Raw genomic sequence first — 23,396 nt, 5'->3', positions numbered from 1 at the left:
AGAAGTCCAGCACAACGAAGGACACATCATCCATAATTAGGAAACTTACGCGATCACAAATCGACAAGAATCCAAAATTAGAAGACCTTTTAGAAAAAGGACTGGATGAGATAGCTTTCAAAAAGAGTAACAAGCTACAAAGATCGCCTATTAAGACCAAGACTCAAGAAGAAATCGTAAGAAAAGAGAAAAACACAGGAGCAATAAAGAAAATCATACCAACAGTTGACCAATTAGTTGATTTAACAGAAAAACAAACAAATAAAACCGACTACACTGATTCAGACAAATATTCACTATTAAACCAGACGTTTGACACATTTGACTCAGAAAAACACGATAGATATTCAGACATTGGAGGATTTTTAGGTGAACAAAGCCTAATATTAGGGACACCAAAAGATATATTATTCAGCATAAACACAAACGAAGAATCTGTCTACACAAAATACTCATTACCAAAAAACTCTGACGAACCTATTAACCAACAACAGAACATCGAAAATTCAAAAAAAGACATTAGAAAAACAAACAAAACACAATACATAAACGAAAAGGAGAGTGAAAGAAACACTCAGCAAATTCAAAGACAAATTCAAGAAAACCAACGTATCACAAGTCCAGCAACAAACCCAATAAACATGGCAAATTCACACCCAATCAAATTATCACTTAAAGAATTGGTAAATTATGTTCCGGACTTCGATGGCAAAAATATGCCACCCGCAAAGTACATCAGAAGATTACGACGAGTAAAAAATTTAGTAGAAGACCAAGATGAACATAATGTAGTAGAACTATTGAAAGTGAGAATGAAGGGAGAGGCAGAAGAAGCTTTAGGAAACAGCTGTGTAGAAACAATAGACGAATTAATTACAGCAATACGAAGTCTATACCCAATTCAAGAAGACATACACGAACTGCGTGCTAGGATACGCAAAATAACACAAGGAACTACAGAATCAATTATCCAATACACAAATAGATTATGTCAATTGGTATTAGAAATAAAAGAAATATATAAAATACAAGAAACAAATGAAATAGCCAGGAAGAATTTCGACGAAGAATTAGATGCGGACGCAGCAAAATGTTTCAAAAAAGGAATGCGAACGGAAATAAAATACGAACTGGGTAATGAGACAACATTACAAGAAATGTCCAAAAAAGCCATAGAAATTGAAAATGACATAAATATTAGAAAAACAACAGATAGTATAACAATTAATAACACATATGCAGAATACAATGATTATTATAGACCTGAATTACCAAAAAAAATCATGATATGTCAAATTTGCCATGACCCCCAACACGAAGCACTATTTTGTCATTCTGCAGCATGCGTCTATTGTAAGGGATCAGATCACTTTTCTAATAATTGTAAAAATTCATTAGACAAAATCAATTTGATATGCAAATACTGCAGCCAAAAAGGACACTCAATAAGCGCTTGCCCACTGAATAAACGAAGAAATATCCATTGCCAATACTGTCAAGAATTAGGACATGAGGTAGGTCAATGCCCCTACATTGCCGACTACATAAAATGCTGGAAATGTGGAGAAACAGGACATGAAGCCATTAAGTGCAAAAATAAGAACACACAAAAGGTAAATAAATGCGATATTTGTGACGAAGGAAGTCATTCAACGCAAGAATGCCCTGAGGTCTTTTGTAAAAAATGCAATAAAAAAGGTCACTCTATCAAATTTTGCACAACAGGTAAAAATAGATCACCTTATAGAATATGCACCCTATGCCAAGAACAGGGACACGAAGAACAAGATTGTGAAGAAGCGCGAATATATTTCACAGAACAAAGAAATAAATCAAGTTACAAATGCCAATTATGTGATCAATTAGGTCACACAGCAAAGTACTGCAGAAAAATCGCGAATACACAACAATCTGCAAACCCTCAGCAAAATCAGCAAAACTATAACACTTACAATAGAAACCACAACAACGGAATCAGAAACAATTTTAACAATGATCAAAGAAAAATATTCTGCGCTTATTGCAAAAATATAGGTCACATAGCAAGTGAATGTAGGAAATTACAAGCACTAAAAAATTATCCAACTCAAAATATTTCAATCACATGCGAAGGTTGCAACGAAACTGGACATAACATAGATAACTGTGAAAAAATTAAAGATTACAAGAAGAAAGAATATTTTGCAGAATCTGTAAAGGTGTCGGTCATACAACAGAACAATGTCGCAAACATGGGACAAACTCGGAAAACTCTGGAGCTCCTTTGGGAAGGAACGCCTAAAGAATGAGCAGACAATAAAAACGTTCCACGACAAAACACTCACTCTCCCAACACAAACAAAACATCACATAGATACATACAGCAAATTCAAAGAAAATATAAAGGAAATAGAGAGTACCATGCTACAGACAGATATAGCTAAAAATAGCACTGATATTAACCAACAAATTACAAATGACTGTACCAAAATATACATTATTAAACTAAAAAACCTGCTCAAGTACATAGAAATAGCCGAACCAAATTCGAATAATAAACTGCAACTACTAGTAGACAGTGGAGCACAACTAAATATTATCAAAAATAGCAGCATTCCACAAAAGCAGTTAAACAGAAATGAACAAATATCTATATCAGGAATCACAGAAGACGCAATAAGAACAATAGGTTCAACACAAATGTATATTGCAGATGAACCATTTGATTTCCATGTAGCACCGGATAACTTCTCTATTCCTTACGATGGAATAATAGGAATAAATGCCTTATCCAAACACAAATTAAGATTAGACAGAGGATACTTGGAAATAAATAATCAAAAAGTGCAATTAAAAGAAATCACTAGCAGAAATCAAACAAACACATTTACAGTACAAACCTCAAAAGAAATTAATGAACATCATGACACATGGAAACCCATAGCATTTGATAAAAGATACATAGTAAGCAAAAATGATATTGAAATAAATACGATTACACACAGCAAAGAAGTATCAATACATAAAGATGTAATTCAAATCCTAAATATAATAAGCGACATACAAGAAGAAACGAAAAATAGTACGAATGATCAAATATATGGGAATCCAGAAACAAAAATATCTCAACCTAACTATAACTCAAGCGTAACACAATTTATTGGAAACATTAATAAAGCCCTGGAAGACGAATCCAATGAAACCAAGGAGAACTATACTATTAATGATTATTCAAATTTTTGCGACACATTGAGAGATAACGTTGCAGGAGAGATCGATAGAAAATATGACAAAATGACAAACCTTCACATTATAAATGATATAGAAAATAACTTCAAAAACATCAATGAAAAATTCACACCTAAAGAAACTAATTTAAAACCGGCACATATATTTACAACTACGCACAACGAAATTACACAAAAAGAGACACAAGAACATGAAATAACAATACGACGAAAGCAACTGATAGATACAATAAATTTAGAACACCTGACTCAACGAAAAAAAGAAAGCATAAAAAATTTAATACTGTCATTTGAAGACATATGCTGATTAGAAGGAGAAAAACTTGGCCAATGCAACATAGAAGAACACGAAATTAATTTAACTGATGATAAACCAGTATATGTTAAACAATTTCCTCTGCCATATACACTCAAGCAAATCGCATGTGATGAGACAAAAAAGCTAATTACAAATAACTTAATTAGACCTTCAACAAGTGCATTTAACGCGCTAGTATGGATTGTGCCAAAAAAGGGATTAACAAAAGACGGAAAGAAAAAATGGAGAATGGTGATAGATTATCGAAAATTGAATGCAAAAACTATTCCAGATCCATATCTTATACCCAATATATTTGAAATTTTCGACTGCATAGGAAAAAACAAAGTTTTTACCACTATCGATATGGTTTCCGGATTTCATCAACTAAAAATGAAAGAGTCAGATATACATAAAACGGCATTTAGTATCCCTGGCATGGGACGTTTTGAATTCAAAGTATTACCTTTCGGACTAATAAATTCACCTAGAGTCTTCCAAAGAGCACTAACAAAAGTACTCGAAGACCTATTGGAAAAAGGGTTCTGCTACCTATACATCGATGATATAATTATCGTTGCAAATACGGTTGAAGAACATAATGAAAGATTCAAACTCATAGCAGAAAAATTAAGAATAGCAGGATTAAAAATTGAAACGAGTAAATACAAATTTTTCCAAAAGGAAGTAGAATTCTTAGGCCACATTATAAGTGAAGAAGGTATCAAAACAGACCCAAAGAAAATAGAAGCAATAAAGAAATTTCCTATCCCGAAAACTATCAAAAATATCAGAGAATTTTTAGGCCTAACAAGCTATTATAGACGCTTTATTGGACACTTTTCACAAATAGCAAAACCTATCATAGATTTACTACAAAAAGAACAACCATTTATTTGGACTGAAGAAAGACAAGAAGCTTTTGAAAAATTAAAAAACGCCCTATGCACAACTCCAGTTCTTCAATACCCAGATATGGAAAAACCATTCATCATTACAACAGACGCTTCAAACTACGCGCTGGGTTGTGTACTCTCTCAAGGAGAGATCGGTGACGACAAACCAATAGCATTCGCATCAAGAATCTTAAAATCAGCAGAGAAAAAATACCATACATACGAAAAAGAAGCACTTGGCATAGTATTCGCAATAAAAACATTTAAGAATTACATATATGGAAACAAATTTACCGTCGTTAGTGATCATAAACCATTGTTATCCTTTAAATCAGCAGACAACAATTCAAGAGTACAAAAATGGAGACTAAAACTGGCAGATTATGATTATGACATTATCTACAAACCTGGCAAAATAAATACAAATGCCGATGCACTCTCACGAAATCCGATAGAAAATATAAAAATAAACGCAGTTACCAGAGCACAAAAAGCAAAACAAGAATCAAAAGAAATAGTAACAAATGAACAAGAAAAACAAGAGGAACAAATCAAAATAATAAGAAAACAAGACAAAGAAAAAAGAAATAGAAATAAAAATATTACACAAACACGAGTACATATAGATGACGAAAATACAACACGGAAACAACATAACATAAGATTTACGAAAAAACCCATCGAATCAAGAAAAGACAACATCATACATTTTATCGATTACAAACATCAATCATTAGATAACACAACAGAAAGTCTAATGAAAATCAAACATATACAACCAGACAAAAATCTACAGCCCCAAGAAATTGAAATAATACAGTCAAGAACAAAAAACATCTTCATAGCCTGTCTTGACACAAGACAGTCGGCTATGAGAATAAAGGAAAATCTCAAAAGTCTCTTCAAATTATTAAGAACATTAATAATTCGCAAGAGAATAAAGACATTCAGCATCTCAAAAGATCTACAATTAAAAAACATACACTGGACTGAAATAGAAAACATTCTAGCGACAACATTCGAAAACTCTAAAACTAAAATTATCATTTGCCTAAATTACATCGACTACGTAAAACTCACAGACCGAGACAATATATTCGACCAATATCACTCAAGCGCACTAGGAGGACATTCGGGAATCAACAGAACATGGAATAGAATAAAGAACAAATACTATTGGGAAAATCTGAAAACTGATATAGAGAACCGTATTAAAAATTGTGAAATTTGTCAAAGAAACAAACTAAAAAGAATAAAAACTAGACAACCAATGCTAATAACGGATACTCCCATGAAAACATTCGACAAAATCGCAATGGACATAGTAGGACCTCTAAACGTTACTAATAATCAAAATAAATACATTCTTTCTATCCAAGACCTCCTCTCAAAATTCATAATAGTTGTTCCACTCAGTGATCAAACGGCAGAAACAATTGCAGTTGCCCTAATTAAAAGAGTTATATGTATTTTCAGTTCACCAAAAGTAGTCCTCACCGACAGAGGAGCAAACTTTACAAGTAAAATTTTAAAAACCATTGCTCGTAGATTTAAATTTGCAAAAATAGAAACCACCGCATTTTCACCACAATCAAACGGCTCCCTAGAAAGAGCACATCACCCCCTTTGTGAATATTTAAAAAATTTTTCTAGTAAAAAAATTGAATGGGATAATTTATTAGAATTAGTCCAATTTCATTACAATACAAGCATTCACAACGCACATAGATTTACTCCACATGAACTGGTCTTCGCTTATCCACCACGATTACCATCTAGTGAACCATTAAAAACTTCAGAACAATTGCCAACATTTAATAATTATCTATCCACACTTATACAAAACATGCAGGATATTGCATGCTTAGCGCGGGAAAACCTCATAATAGCTAAAGAAAGATCAAAAAAATATTATGATCGCCATATAAACCCTTGCTATTTCAAAATAGGAGATCAAGTGTGGCTCATTAAAGAACCTAAACCGGGAAAATTAGAAAAGAATCAAAACCTGGGTCCTTTTGAAATATTAAATATCACAGACAAACATAATGTAACAATAAATAAGGGTGGAAAACCGAATACAGTTCATGCAAATAAATTAATATTACACAAAAGTATATAAAATGATAAACCTTTCTCTGTTTTAGGACAAACAAATCATGTATTCAAAAATAACGTTATTCATTACATTTTTTCAAATTACTTATGCATACATTGGATATCACTGCGGCACCACAAACACAAACATCACAACATTCTCTCTACTGGACGCTGACGAATGCGACTTTAAAACCGAAACAATAAACTCAACAATAGCAAATATAGAACTTATCCAAGCAGCCGAATTTAGAAATATTCCAGTACATCAATGCAAAATTGAAATCCATCGGACAGTATACCAATGCGGACTATTCGGACGCCTCGAACCTGAACAAAATGGAGAACAGGAAAACTTGTATGCATTGAGCCATGAACAATGCCAAACTATCCACGAAACGAGAATTTTTAAGTATGACAATTTTCATACGATTGCTGATTTAAAAATAAACGCCACAACAACCAAAGGCATAGACTTCGCTGGCGATGCAGGAAGCTGCAGCGGCGTAGCCTACGCAGATAGGTTCGGATCATGGAGTAAGGTACTTGTTCAAGGCACAATTAAAATCACATTAATACAAGCCTATGCGAAAATTAGTCTGAATAATGATAAATTACATTTAAGCTCAGGAACGATATGTAAATTTTCAGACACAACTTGCGTAGACTCTGACGGGGGTTATACATTTTGGGACATTTTACCTCAGGAAGAATGTTTTACTAACACTTACGATATTTTATATAAAGGTCCAGTAACAAAATACTTTAACACACACAATGACGACATAATATACATGGTAAACACTAGCGACACGATCTTTGCTTTAACAGCTAAAGACAAAATATTGAAATGCTACAGAGAGTTCACTAGAACAGAACACCCAAAACTCTTTATCGCGGAAGAAAATAATAACTTCAACAGATACAAATTCGATAAAGATACGGTTACTAGCAAAAGCAAGGTTAACATCGATTTATTCACATACGTAAATTCTAAATTTGTATATGTCGAAAAGCATTTGGGCAGACAACTGAACGATCTTTACAGAAAAATCATTACAGATAGGTGTGAAGTAGAGAGGAAAACATTACAAAACTCCCTATCCCTTGCAACCCTCTCCCCTGACGAATTCGCATACAATATCATGAAAAGACCTGGATACATTGCCAGGATCGCAGGAGAAGCAGTTCATATCATAAAATGCATCCCTACTGTAGTGAAGGCACAGTACCTTAGCGAATGCTACAGCGAATTACCAGTAATTTCAGGCAATGAAACCTGGTTTCTTACTCCAAAAACGCATATCCTCAAAAGAAGAGGTACTCCAATGAACTGCAACTCCATCATACCTACATACTACAAAGTAAATAACAAATGGATAAAACTAACACCGAAACCAACGGAAACAATATCACCACAAACACTCAAACCAAACACAAACATAAATTGGAAATTTGAATCCATAGAGTCATTAGCAACTAGCGGCATATACTCACAACAAGAATTAGATCAACTACAACAACAAATAATATTCCCCATGGAAAAAGCATCTCTGCTAAATATTATAGCTAAAGAGATATCAGGAGAAGGAACAACAGGGAATATTTTTACAGAAAATACACTTGCAAAATTGGCAGAAAGCACATGGAATCACATGTTCAACAAGCTAGTCATGTGCGGATCAATCTCATCAGTAATCATCATGATATTAATAATACTGCAAATAACAAAATTGACAATTGACACCATCATCAGAGGATATACGCTGCACATGGTTTATGGCTGGTCTATGAACCTACTATGGGCCTTCTTTAGCTCAATAACCCACCTGTTAGTGACACTAGGACGACAAAACCACAACAGTATGACAAAAATTAATAAACAAAATGCAGAAATTGAACTAGACACAATACACACAAACCTGAACGACACAGACGTCAAGATACAAATCTACCCTGATACCCACTGTCCTATTCCTCAACAAAACTTACCTCTCGAAACAACAATAATCAAATACAAACATGACCTATTTTCAACAAAAATCTAATTGTCATGTCGTTCAGTACCCCAAATGCTTTACGTCATGGCCACATTTTAAGCGGGGAGGGAAGCGAGATATTCGCTCTAGGATATTAGGCTGAGATGACAAAGGAATTGAAATAAAAAAACAAAGATTTGTTCTTTTTATCTAAAAACAGAAAAAAATATATATTTATTTTTACAAAATTACAAGCATATTCGCAAATATAATCACACTCAGATACAATTGCAATTATACCGGTGGTCCACACTTGGACCTACAATCACATTATAAAAATCACTAAACACTTATACGCATACCCTACGGAAACCATTGCAATAAACTAACAAACCATAAAAAAATAAGTCACGAAGACCCCAAGTATCTTCGTCTGGCCCATACTCCCCCAGGAAGAAGGCCGTGCGCGTCACTCGGTCGCAATGCCGTAGAGTCCGCACCAATTGCCATCTCTGAAACTAACAAAGCAAACAGGAAACAAATTAATCCATATATATAAAAATACCAATATACATTGCAAAATACTTACATCTATCCTCACATACTTCCGGGTTCCGAGTTTCGGCCCGGCAGGAAGGGGCAAGCCCTCTCGTCTGGCTGGCTCTCGTCTGGCACAGCACGTGAATGCTGCCAATCCGCAAACTAAAAAAGAAAAAAATATATATATATAATAAAAATAACAACAAAAAAAAAAAAAAAAAAAAAAGCATGGCAACAAGAATTACAATCAATCTTAACGTTTCCTTGGGAACCCGAACATCGTAAACTGAAAAACTTGAACTGTACAAAGTCGAGCAACTGCACTCCTTATATACTAAATAAAATGTACATACCACAAAATCTCTGTATAAACCGCAAACTAGTAGCTTTGAATTTCAGAAGTATTTTTATGCAAAACATTGCAATCATATTGCAATGACTTAGGCCCTGGGGTGTTACGTCTTACGACGCATCCTTTTTGTAACAACTGCACACTCGTGAAATTCAAAGCTTCTAAAACTATTCGCACGTCAGCAGAAAGCTGACGAAACGCGAGGTAAATGACACTCCGAAATAAAGTTGTTACACCTTGCGACACATCCTCTTTTGTAACAAATGCATATTCAGGAAATTTAAAACTGCTAAAATATTCACACGTCAGCAGAAAGCTGACAAAACGCAAAACAAATAGCACTCCGAAATAAAGCAACCGAGCACAAGAATGTATATTCAGCAAAAAACAAAATGTCACAATTCAATACTGACCTGAAAATTAACATATAAAAAGCAATGAACATCATTACGAGTCAGTTGATCAGTAGTCAGTCAGTCAATAAGTACCTGTAAGACTCAACTCCGTACACACTGGTCCGACAATTGGTGATCATTTTACTTAATAAACTCACGACTGTTACAAAGTAATATCGTGCAAGTATTATTCAACAACCTATCCTATTCAATTCAACAAGCAGTTAGAGCCTGCTACACTCATACAATCCAACAAGCAGTTAGAGCCTGCTACATTTTATCAACAATTAAAAGCTACAATTATCAAGGTAGTACAATCATCAGACATACATTTCTACATATATTTATTATAAGTGAGACATATCCAACCACTAGTCAACATATTGGAACGTCTCATTCATTAGCTATTCGTAGTTGATGCACGAGACGTAACACCCCTGCCAACCCCTAAACAGGCTCACCCATACTATATAATATAACATACTATATAGTATAACCCTGGGTAGAGCAAGTTTAAAAATTTCTTTTCTTTGCTACATAACCTCAAATATAGGCAAAAATCGCGTTTTTTGCACTTTAAGGTTAGGATATCTCGAAAACCGGAGCCACCCGAGTAATTCTGACGTCGGATTCGGATTCAGCGCGCAAAAAACCTTCGGAAAACTATTACTCGGGTTCTTGGTAAAATATTTTTGTCAAATTCTGTCGGCCTGTGTAATCCATTGTGCGGGTGATTGTTGTTCATTCAGTTTTTTTCTATACATCTTAAAGACTGATTTGGAATCATCATAACTACATTTTATATAAAGATCCACACTAAAGGCTTCATGATCTTGGAAGGATCGTCCGTTATTTACTGGTTTCAATAAGCACTCTAAATCAGTATAGATAATAAACGGAACCATTTCTTTTCTATCATAATGCTTAAATTTCAGAAGAGGGAAATTAGGTAGATTAACTCTATATTTATTTAATTTTGAACAATCTGTCTCATGAATATTCAATTTTTCTTTATTATTAAAATAGTGGAGACAGCGTTCACAGAGATAAATTTGTGCAGTATGTTTCGTTACTTGACTTCTAACAAGAGCAGATAAGTTTTTAATCCATACATAGTGGAATTGTAATTTGAAATTATCATTATTATTTGATCTATTAGATTTTTCTGTTTCATTCTCATCAATATAATCGCTTTGTAGTAACAAAAGATTTACATGCTTATCTTGTTTTAAAGGTGAGACTTCGAATTTAAAACCGTATTTTTTCTAGTATGTATAGATTTATTGAAATACTATTTAATTTTTCAAATTTAGGAATATTCTTTACCTCAACAGGAAAGTTTATATCATCGAATTTTAATTCATTCGCAACGGGCATATAATTTTAAACTCTTTCGCTATGAAATCTAGCTGGATGAAGACAGGCAAGCACAGCCCATTTAAAACATTCATTATCGGTATTTTGAACGTTGATAATTGCTTTTTTATCTGCTATTTGTTTTGGTAGTTGAATATATGAGCCAGGTTTGAAAGGATTAAATTTATTTATATTAACAGTAATACCGATGATAGTTTTTAATATCCAACCGGAATCTTTTTCTTGAAATTCTTCTAAATTTTTAAGTATAACATCTTCAATATTTTCTGTAAACCATAATTTAAGATCTGTTGTTCTATAAATAGAAACATTTTCGGTGTTGAAATACTTTACTTGAATGTCCTCTACATTATCTTTTATTACGGTAAATTAAGCTGACATTTCTATGTTTATTTTTAGAGCATTATGAATTGAAAGATATTTTGGTATTTGTAGTTGTAATAATTTATTTGCTGCTTTTAAGAATGACTTTATATCTCTATGTTCTTGATTGACTATGAATGCAGTAATGATACGTTTTTCAAATGCTGAATTTATTTCACGCCAAATAACTCCGTCCCCTTCAATTTGGTTTAGAATGACTCGTAATGAATTAACATTTCCTCCGACTTTTATGGAATTATTTAAATTAATTTCGATTGAATTCAAATGAATAGCGCATGTTTGACATCTCTGTCGTATTGCTCTACTTAAGTTAGGCCGTAACATATATTCTTCAAGAGAATGCAAAGCGGTAATTATTATATTTTTCCATCTAATAAAATCATCTTTATTAGCTACTACTACTACTTGTCGTTGCTAAGAAAGCTAGTGAAGTGGGCTGTCTCGAAAGACTGCGCTCTTTTCCAATCGAGCACGGCTTTTAAGCACTATGGTGGCGCTGAAAGCAGCGGTTTCGGCGCTGTAGGTTGAAGAGGGAGTAGGCAGACGAAAGGTAGGAGGTGGGTGGCTGGGTGGGTGGTGGCTGGGCCTAGCAAGCTAGAGACGCTACCCCCTCTCCGAGGGCCCACACTCCGCTAGCATAAGCTTACTAAGCGCCCTACTATCGAAGGAGATCGAGAGAGAGAGAGAACGGCATCCACACTATACGACGTACGCGTCTAGCAAGCTAGAGACGCTACCCTCTCTCCGAGGGCCCACACTCAGCCAGCATAAGCTTACTAAGGAGAGCGAGAGAGAGAGAACAGCATCCACACTATACGTCGTACGTGCCTAGCAAGCTAGAGACGCTACCCCCTCTCCGAGGTCCACACTCAGCCAGCATAAGTGCCCTACTATCGAAGGAGAGCGAGAGAGAGGGATAGAGAGAGCGAGAGAGACCATCATATAGTTTACCAAACACCCTACCGACTTCTACAGCATCCTACCTTAACAACCTCTGTGTAGGTGGGTGGGTGGGTGAAGCGCCCTACTATTGAAGGAGAGCGAGAGAGAGAGAGAGACTATCATATAGTTTACCAAACACCCTACCGACTTCTACAGCATCCTGTCTTAACAACCTCTGTGGGTGGGTGAGGGGGAGGGGGGCACTGGCCCCCTCAAAGGGGCCCACTGGCACGCGGGAGGTGTCAAACGAACATCAAATGCAACACTCAGCATGGGGTCTCACCTTATCGCGATTAAAAGGTGTCACTATCGCGACACTTTCATCGGGCGGCCTCTTTGTGTCCCAGAACATACACATATCCCTTATACATTGGCGGCGCGCGCGAGGTGTCAAACCAACATCAAATGCCCTTTAAACACTCAGCATGGGGCCCACTGGCACGCGGAAGGTATCAAAGGTACATCAAATGCCTTTTAGACACTCAGCATGGGGTCTGACCATAAATTAAAAGGTGTCACTACCTTCACACCCTCATCGGGCGGCTCTTTTGTGTCCCAGAACATACACGTATCCTTATACATTGGCGGCATCCTTTGTCGGCTCCTTTGTGTCCCAGAACATACATTGCTTATCTACTGATAGGAGAATTTTCATTTTATGTATACAACTCAAACTACAATAATAAATGCTTCAAATTTTCATAAAAGCAAGTTGAGACATAAGAAACCTCACTATTTAAAAAAAATGTGATTTATGCATGTAACTCACTTTGACTTTTTAAGTATTCTTCAGATTTATTTTTCCACCTCCAGTGCGTTTGGCGAGATACATTATTATTCTTGTAATCAGAGTATATGGCTTGCTTGTATCTTTTTGCTGGAAGTGGTTCATTTGCAGCTTCATCGCTACTTGAACTAGAAAGCGAATTGACTATTGTTTCATCACTTGAGCTTGATGCATTCATCTGATCCTCTTCCAGCATTGATGAATATGCATGTCATAAAAGGAATCAGTAATTATATATTCAAACCTATAAAAAAGAAGTAATGATATACATATATGACTTCAATTAAAGTGGTGAATGAAATTGGCTTTTATCTATATATATATATATATATATTTTTTTTTTTTTTCAAGATATAAAATTGCAAGAATTTTAAATTGAAATGTGACTCGGATTAGCATTTTTGTACGAGCAATATATATTACTTAATTTATTAATAATATATTTCTAATACACTACTTGTATATTAATATTAACATTAATATAATATTTATATATTAATTAATATTAATATTATATTAATATACTAATTGTATATTAAATACAAAATGCTAATTGATGTACATTTCAATTTAAAAATCTTGCAATAATATCTGGAAAATATTGTAACAGGCCGCCGTTTTACCTTAAACCTATTAAACGTGTCTATTAGTTCGCTCAAACGACGCCGTGTTAGCTACGTGCCGTAAGCACGTTAACTCACCTTGTCCGGGAATGCGCCTGCGCAGAGTTCTACCATCGATCAGAGTTGGGTTCTCGATCTCTCCGATGGTGGCGCTATCGCGCTTGCATAGCAGCGCTCCGTCGGCTACTGCTGGTACCTCAGTTGGCGAACCGCCTCTTACTTCGCCTACGTATTCCGTGCTATTTTACCGGCTTATTCGAATTGGACGTAAACAATGACACGGACCTCGGACAAAGGGAAGACAAATCAATACGATCTTTAGGAATAACCACTGACCGCTTTATTGACTTTAATATGTTACACGGGAGGGATTTGCCGAGGGACTCACGCACGCTAAATCGATGACAATATAAACGGAGAGAGAGAGAGTGAAATTCGCGATCGTCACGGACAAAACGCTCGCACGCTTTAAATAACTCTACCGCGCACGCTGCGCGGGATCGCACGCCAATTACAATCAACAATATTGTACACCTACCGCGGGATTGATGGGGATACGGAGGCCAACCGTATCCGGCGTACTAGCTACGGATTAACTGCCTCTACGCTCGCTCATCCGCTGCTGTTACTCCGCTGCTTGTTGTTTGGCGGCAGGAGATGATTGGGCTGCTCTCGATGTAGTCGAGGTCACGCACGTGAATCTGTTCCTGCACTCACGCTCCACACTCGCACACGATTCACTTCCAGGATTTCGCTCAAAGAAAGGGTACACACTCTGTTCGCTAAGCGCACACGCTAGGATGCTGCCGGACTGAATGTCACAGTCATACTGGCTAGCAAACTCTCCCGTCCCGGTCATTGCCCCTACGCGCCCTCTCTCTCTCAAACCGATCGCGGCTGTTACGCTCAGCCGTTCAGTAACCTACGCGAGTCAAAACGATTTTCGGTAATCGTTGCAATATATAATATTTGTCATCCATTTTGTGCGGTTATATTTACATTAACTTGAATATAAAAACACAAGTGTGTTGAAAGTACTGTGCGCATGTGCGCGGGCGCTCACCACGCCACCTTTCCTTTGCTGCACTGCCGCTCAAACTAGCGCGGCATTCCAGCAGCAACCACCAGTGGATATAGAGCTCTAATTATAATAATCTAACTTTACTTTGTACCTTTTTATAGACCGTAATAAATTATACTTTCTTTAGTTTAACATTTGTAAATTTAGTGTTCTCAATCATTTGCTCCAATCCAACAGGTTATCGGCCCTGACACGCTTCCACTGCGTATCTATCAAAAATTTATAGAGGTATGTTAACTAAAATACTAAAGTGTTGCAAAATAAAAATTACTTGCTTGAGCCACATGAGCTCGCAACAAAGAGCAATTGAACACTCTCCTTTGTGTAGTAGCTGGAAGCTCTACAGACAAAACAAAGTAGAGAAATAATAACAGGAATTAATAACGCGAAATTAACAATGCAACAAAAGAAAGTATTATATAGTGCCGTGTAAATTCTTTATCTTTTTGCGTTTCGTTTTGTTGACATAAAAAGTAATAACGTAAGTTGCTGGAATCGTAATAGGGACAAATATAGTAACAATCAAGTAGAGCTGTAGAATAGTTAAACACGATTAGAGAATAAACAGAAAAGTGTGGATTTTCTGTCGCGTTTGTCCTTAAGAATTAAAGCAATAAAGAAAATTGATAGAAGTGTAAAATAATCAGTTGAAATCGAAAGAGTGAAAGTTAGATGCGTTCCGGGAGTGACACATAATAGTTCGCGAATTACAGGCGAAACAAATTTCGGTGTCATGTGCGACCGTTAAACAAAGGGTTCGACGCCATGACACCCGGCTAAACATGTGCGCACGAGAAAGCGCGCGACAAAGACAACACTCTGCGCACGCGTCACAAAGAGGAAGCCAAAGAGAGACAGAGAGATAGAGTGCGCGCGAATCAGATAGAGGGAGAATTATTCAAGAACGCATGCTGCTGAGGTGTGTTCACGTTGATAAGTGACACAACCTAAAGTCGGTACACACAGAGTGATGTGTCAGATACGAGGCAGTGACCCGGTATGGGAACGCCTGCGCGTTATAGCACGCACTTCATAAAATAAGAATACCGAATATTATTTTAAACAATTTAAATAATATATGAATGCAATAATTTAATTATAATATTAAACATATATAATTAAACATATATAAACATATATAATTTAATTATAATTTTAAACATATATATACATATACATACATATGTTTAAAATGTGTAAATCAAATTAAATTTCAGCAAATTAATATTAATATAATTAGGGATATTTAGAGATTAAACTCAAACAAATAGAGCTTATCATTTAGGGCATGAATAGAGCATTGACAAATATACAGGGTGAGTCATTTTAATTTCCCCAGTCTAATAACTTTTGAAACAAGCAAATTACGCAAAAATGTTTCAGACCAAAGTTGTAGGGGTTCAAGGGGGACATCTAGGGGTGACTTTGAAATTGACCTTGAGCTTGACCTTGACGGTTTTCTCAAGGTCATTTCTATTTTTTTAATGGAAACCCCTATTTCTGATCTCAGGATCAGAAAGAGTGGGAAATTTTACGTTCAAGTATCTATTTAGTTTTTTTTCATAAGAACATAAACAATATTTCAGTTTTTACTTAAGAAATTGAAGCCGCTTTCAAACATCAAAAGGTTTAACGAGCATCGAAGACCTTTGTCGTACTTCTATTCTCAATGTGAAGCAAAGGTCAAATTCTTGAAAATTCTCTTATTTTTGTTACATTTCGAGGCGAAGCTTTTATCGCATATGACCGTTGTTAAATAAACTTCCAAAGAATAAGGGACTGGCCATGTACTAACGATGCTGATGTTTAAGATCATAAACTTCCTATCTTTAGCACTACCCAGGAACAACGACGTGGACGTAATAGGATTATGTTCCCTCTGGGGTGCTTTATTAATGTGAGTCCCCTTGCCTCTCACGATTCGGGGTGCTTTATTAACGTGAATCCCCTTGCCTCTCACGATTTGGGGTGCTTTATTAATGTGAGTCCCCTTGCCTCTCACAATTCGTGATGAAACTAGAATAAACTTATTTCCTATCGGTTTTGCTCGAAATTATTACCATTTACGTCGATGCATTGCCTGAGCCTCTGTTCGAAGCTTTCAATAGTGCGCAGTAAGATATCTCTAGAGATTTGTCTACATGCAATTCTAATCCTTTCTATCATATTCTCCCTTGTTGTGGGCGCTTCGGCGAACACAGTATTTTTTAAGTATCCCCAAAGGAAGAAATCTGGGGAAGTTAAGTCCGGTGATCGTGCAGGCCAAGCAACTGGACCACCTCTTCCAATTCACCTTTGTTGGAAATTTCTATTTAAAAACTCTCGTACAATTAAAGCGAAATGCGGTCCTGCACCATCCAGTTGTATCCACATTCGACGTCTAGTCTCAAAATCTACGTCTTCAAGTAAAAGTGGGAGATGATCCCTTAAAAGTTCTAAAATAGCATTGCCGTTGACGTTTTCTTCAAAAAAGAATGGCCCGATGAGATGACCATTAACTATTCCACACCATACATTTACACTCCAACGATGTTGATTATCGACTGGTCTGTACCAGTGAGGATTCTGATCAGACCAATAATGACTGTTGTGACGATTCAATTGGCCAGTACTATGAAACGTAGCTTCATCAGAAAAAAGGACATAATTAAAAAAATTCGGATCCTGCAAAATCATCTGTAGAGCCCACCGACAGAAATTTACTCTGTTTCTCATATCATTAGCGTTTAATGCTTGCGTTAAGGTAATATGATACGGATGATATCTATTACTTCTTAAAATTCTAATAACGGTTCTCTGAGGTATTCCTGTTTCTCTCTCTATTTGTCGGCTGCTGATATGAGGATTTAGGTGAACCAATCCTAAGACAACCAAAACCCTAGCATCTCTATCATCATACTCATGTCTTGGTTGACTTCTTCGTAGATGCCCTTGTCGAGCTCTTTCTTCAAGACGATGAATGGTACGGTGATCAGGATGGCGCCTTTGTGGGTATCGAATTCGATACAACCTTGACGCTTCACGGTAATTACCTCTACATTCTCCTAAAATCCAAATCATATCAACTATCTCTGTTGGGGTAAAATCAGCCATATTTAAAAGATTTTTTCAAAAAACCTCAATACAAATCAACAAAGGCAAAGATCATAGAAAGATGATACAAATTAAATATTACTGAAAACAGAGGCAATATTGTCCAAATTAGATTTCATATGATCGATGGCAATAAGAAAGGTCTCTTATTCAAATATGAAGAAATAATGATAGTGATACAATGAACACAAGCATGGTTAAAACAAAAGTAATATTTAAAGCTTTTTCAAAATTGAAATCACGACTGAACGTATTGCGATTACTTTCTAAACGACTTCCAAATGTAATAGATTCTTCATTGAACATGAAATTTATCCTTATGTATTTAACTTTTACTCTTATTTCTTTGCAGAACATCAGATTGATACTGAAATAGTTTCATTAATTTAATAGACTTGTAATAGCAAATTATTAGCAACAACTTCCAATATTTGAAATTTATTAATAATAATCATACAGTCCGGTGAAAAATAAAAAAGGATAGGGAACGGAAACAAGAATAGTCCCGTAAAATTTAAAAAAATTAAATTTAAAAAATTTTAAAATTTAAAAAATTTAAATCCTGTAAAATTTCCTGCTCTTTCCGATTCCGAGGTCAGAAATAAGGGTTCCCAATAAAAAAATAGACTTGACCTTGAGAAAGCCGTCAAAGTCAAGCTCAAGGTCAATTTCAAAGTCACCCCTAGACGTCCCCCTTGAACTCCTACAACTTTTTTCTGAGTCATTTTTTCGTATTTTGCTTACATTGTTCGATTCTTGTTCCAGGATAGTTTTGACCTTAGCATGACCTTAAGGGTTTATTTTGACCCATGTTAAAAGATGTTATCTGGATGTAAAATTTCCCGCTCTTTCCGATTCCGAGGTCAGAAATAGGGGTTCCCAATAAAAAAATAGACTTGACCTTGAGAAAGCCGTCAAGGTCAAGCTCAAGGTCAATTTCAAAGTCACCCCTAGATGTCCCCCTTGAACCCCTACAACTTTGGTCTGAAACATTTTTGCGTAATTTGCTTGTTTCAAAAGTTAATAGACTGGGGAAATTAAAATGACTCACCCTGTATACATATATAGATATATATATATATATATATATATATATATATATATATATAGAACATCCTCTCCTACAAAAGTCGAGATTGTTGCACTAAGTATAGTCGACATCTCTAATGACTTTGACAATCAACTAAAGGATTGGTCTGCTATTGCGAACGTGAGCGATCGCCCCTCTAAGTAATTTAGAGGGGCGATCGCCCCTTACGCTACGTATGGCCATCTGAAAAGAGGGATCACGGGAACAGTATCTGCCGATCTGATAGCTGAATGTCGGTTCTCGGACTATACCTGTCGGATGTATCTGACAGATAATAGAAAGAAACCACACTGCAGCTCTTTTAAATATGAAACATTCGGTAATATTTTTATAGAGATGGCTAACAACAACCAACAAGCTGCAGAGGAGATGGAGGGCTTGATCGATGCAGACCAGAACACCGGTCATAGCATCGTGGGTACTGACGAGACAGGTACACATATTTAATAAAAGCTGTATCTCTTTTTATTCGAGTTTAGAATAATACTATAAGACAGTCTTAGAGAGATAGAGTGCGGATCCGTAATTAAAGACCAATTAGAGAAAAATTCCGAATGTTTAGTTAGAAAACTGTATTATAGCACCATCAAGAGTAGACAGCGACACGTCAACATCTAGTGTCGCCTCGACAGTACCTGGAGCAGCATCGGAAGACCAAGCCCCTGAGTTTGTGGCACCCGTCACCACTGCTCAACATACCGCTGAGACCAGAGGCAGGCGAAACCATCGCCTAATCGTCCCTCACCGGCAAACCCTGAGACTGCCAAGCTCCTCTAGAGATGATGCAAGGGAAGCCAGGATTGATAAAATCCTGGCGACCATCGAGAAAGTGGCTGAGGTTCAGGCTAGGGCCTGGCCTCAGATCACTGAAGCTCTAAAGGACGCCAAGAATATTATGGAGGCCTCGTTAGAGTCGAAGAGGCTCGATATTAGAAGATTAGAGGTAGGACCTAATAATAATAATAAAGATACCAACTTAAACTCGAGCGTTATAACCTCTTCACCGCTACTTAATGTTAGAGAACCGCTACTTAATGCTAGAGAACACCCCTTTTCCATCAACAGAATTTTAGAGGAAGATACACGAAACCTAGACAACACCAGAGTAACAGAAAACCCAATTAGAGCCGATAGGACCAACGTAGAGAGTACGAATCTTGAGAACGGTCAGAACAGCCTTACGAATGATATTAGTAATCAGCTCCACCAAACTTTTGGTGCTCTAGCTAAATCGATGGAAAGTACGAACTCCACATCAAAAGCGTCATTCAAGAGGGATTACACCCTTACTTCTAAGGCTAATCTCAACGTATGGCTGGACCGACTGAACTCAGAATTATCCGCGAAAGAGCTATTAGATGTGATTGACCCTAATGTTAAAGCCAAAAGAATTTACGATATAGACGAGTTAGATAAAAGAAATAGATTAGTTAGAGATATTATCATTAATCATTTAGACGAAGATTATCACAAATTAATACTAAACGTAAATGATCCTAGAGAGATAATTACTAAAATTAGAGAGCATAGAAGAATAGAAACTAACACGGACGACGCAAAAGTGAGAGAACAGCTGTATAGTATTAAAATAAATAAGAAGGATAAAATCTCTGTGTTCCTAGAGAAGTTTGACTCAATCATAAGAGAATATGAGTTATGTGATACAGCTATTCCTCTCACCGATGCTGAGAAAACGTCCGCGTTTATGAAGGCAGTAAAAGATGCATACCCGCGAATTAGAGAGATGGAGATTATGACTAAAAATAGCCAAAATAGAGGAATGACATTAGAGGAAATGAAAAATTTTGTTCGACAGTTAGAGGCTGACATCAGACGGTCCGGAGGAGCAGGAGCTTCTACAGTCTCTGCAAGCGTGGTGAGAACCGGGTCGGTCGGAGCTGGATCCGGTGGGACAAACAAGTGTTACAGATGTGATAAACACAATGTTGATCACATCTCAGACACTTGCCCACTGGTCCAGTTCGGACTGTGGTTTTGCTACGTTTGCAGGGACTATGTTCCGCATACGGGGAGAACCTGCCCTCGTCAAAACCAGTCGAGCGGATCCAGAGGAAATGGGTATGATGTTAGAGATAAGAATATTAACAATAGAGGATCGAAAGGAAGAGGGTTAAATAGAGGCTCTAGAGGTAACCCTAATAGAGAAAATTTTAAAAGAGGTAGAGGCAAGAATAATAACTTTAGAGGGCAAAATAGAGGTAGAGTAGGAAAGCGAGGAGCGAACAGATATTATTATCCCAGCGGGGACAGCAACAAAAAGAAGTTGGCAAATGCAGCAGACGCTCAAGTTGAAGGTAAGAGCACAACCCATAATCAATGTAATAAAATAACCTTTTTGCTGGACTCTGGTGCAACAGAGCATATTATAAACAAAGCGTTTGTCCTGCAAAATCTTAAAAGGAGCTCAGGAACATACATTAGAAGCGCAAATAAAAATAGGTCGGCTGACATAGAAATAGACGGTAGAGGCGATCTATATATAAAAGATTTAAATAACAAAGACCACATTATTAGACTAACAAACGTTGTATCTGCCCCGAACATATCTGAAAACTTAATGTCGCTTAGGAAATTCGCTGATGCCGGTTTCGGTATTTATCTAGATGACATAATCTTGAAAATCTTTGATAAAAACGATGGATCGATATTCTTGACCGGATATTATGAAAAACCAAATTGGCTAATTGAACTAGAAATTGCGAATAAAACTGAGAATTCTGATAATCAAACGTACAATAAATACGTCTGCAGAGCACGAATGGTTACTCTAGAGGATCTCCCCAATCAACAGTCAAACGTAGAAATAGAAATGGATAAAGAAATCGTGAATTTAGAAATTGGGAGGGAGACAAAGTTGAGTGAATTAATACCTAAATTCAGCCAATATAGAGACTTTGAGAATTATACATTAGATGATCTGAAAAACGATAAAATGATGAACGATTTATTTACATCATTCGAACTAGAGAAAAAGTACACAGAAGAGTTAGATGAAGGGATGTTATGGCATGTTAGATTAGGACATCTTTCTTATGACTATCTATTGAAATTACAAAAGGTAAATAAAGAGCTAATGAATGTAAAATTCAATGAGAATATTAAAAATTGTGAAACTTGTGTCATGTCCAAAATGAGTAAACAGCCTTTTAAAGAAATAAGAACTAGAGCTGATCATCCTCTTCAATTAACTCACACTGACATAATAGGTCCTTTTAAAACGATCACACATCCGGGTCGTAAAAGATATGTTATAGTTTTCATAGATGATTATTCGAAATTTGCCAAAACATACGCAATAATTAGTAAGTCCGAAGCAGGAGATTGCTTAGAAAACTATTTAAATACAATGAGAAATCTGGTCGGAAAGAATCTTAGAGCTTGTTATATAAGAGCTGACAATGCTAGAGAGTTCACTGGAGGTAAGTTTCAAGAAGTTATGAAACAAGAGAAATTAGAGTCAAACTTCTCTAATCCGTATACACCTCCCCACAATGGCACTGCTGAACGATTCAACAGAACCATACTAGAAAAATTGAGGTCTTTGATGATAGATTCTGGTTTACCAAAGTCATTGTGGAACCTAGCATTAGAAGTAGCTGTAGATGTTTATAATAGATCCCCTAACTCGTCCATAGATTATAAAAGCCCGTTGAATATGATATCCCCTGATAAGAAAAGTCACTTAGAGAAAATCAGACGGTTTGGTTGCATAGCCTATACAAGGAAACCGATATCTGAAACCAAGTTATCAGAAAGGGCAATTAAAGGAATTCTAATAGGACAAACCAGTAATGGATATGTCTTATGGCATCCACAATCCGGAAAACTAATTCTAACTAAACACGTAAAGTTTAGAGAAAAGCTAACTTACAAAAACAGATAAAAATGACGAAATCACTAGAGAATATAGTTCAAATTTGAATTCTAATTCTGATGAATGTGATATTGGAACACCGGAGAAAACCACTGATGTATTCGATACTTATAATTCAGAAAAATCAAGTTCCTCTAGTAGTTTAGGGCCAACGTTTAAAAATCTAGAGAAAACCAAGGGTAATAAAAGAAAATCTGAAACGAATATCGAACCAGAAAGTCAGACTAGAGTACAGCCTAAGCGAGGTAGTAAAGTAAAACGAGATTACAAAGCTGTGGCTGAAGGAAAGGCTAACCTGGTAGATAATAGTTTTGCGTTCTTAGCACAATGTAATGAAATT

At 36.2% G+C, this 23,396-nt stretch overlaps 1 protein-coding gene across 1 annotated transcript in view; it reads left to right on the top strand.

The window, feature by feature from the left end:
- The window catches only part of LOC131668552 (very low-density lipoprotein receptor-like), a 119,450-nt gene that overhangs the window by 74,040 nt on the left and 22,014 nt on the right, over positions 1–23,396 (top strand). The gene's annotated exons all lie outside the window — the stretch shown is intronic.

The sequence above is a fragment of the Phymastichus coffea genome, unplaced genomic scaffold, assembly GCF_024137745.1.
Source record: "Phymastichus coffea isolate CEN01 unplaced genomic scaffold, Cenicafe_Pcof_1.1 PCOF00079, whole genome shotgun sequence".
Classification (NCBI taxonomy): domain Eukaryota; kingdom Metazoa; phylum Arthropoda; class Insecta; order Hymenoptera; family Eulophidae; genus Phymastichus; species Phymastichus coffea.
Note: the sequence above shows the minus strand (reverse complement) of the source record. Positions and strands in the feature narration are given on the sequence as shown.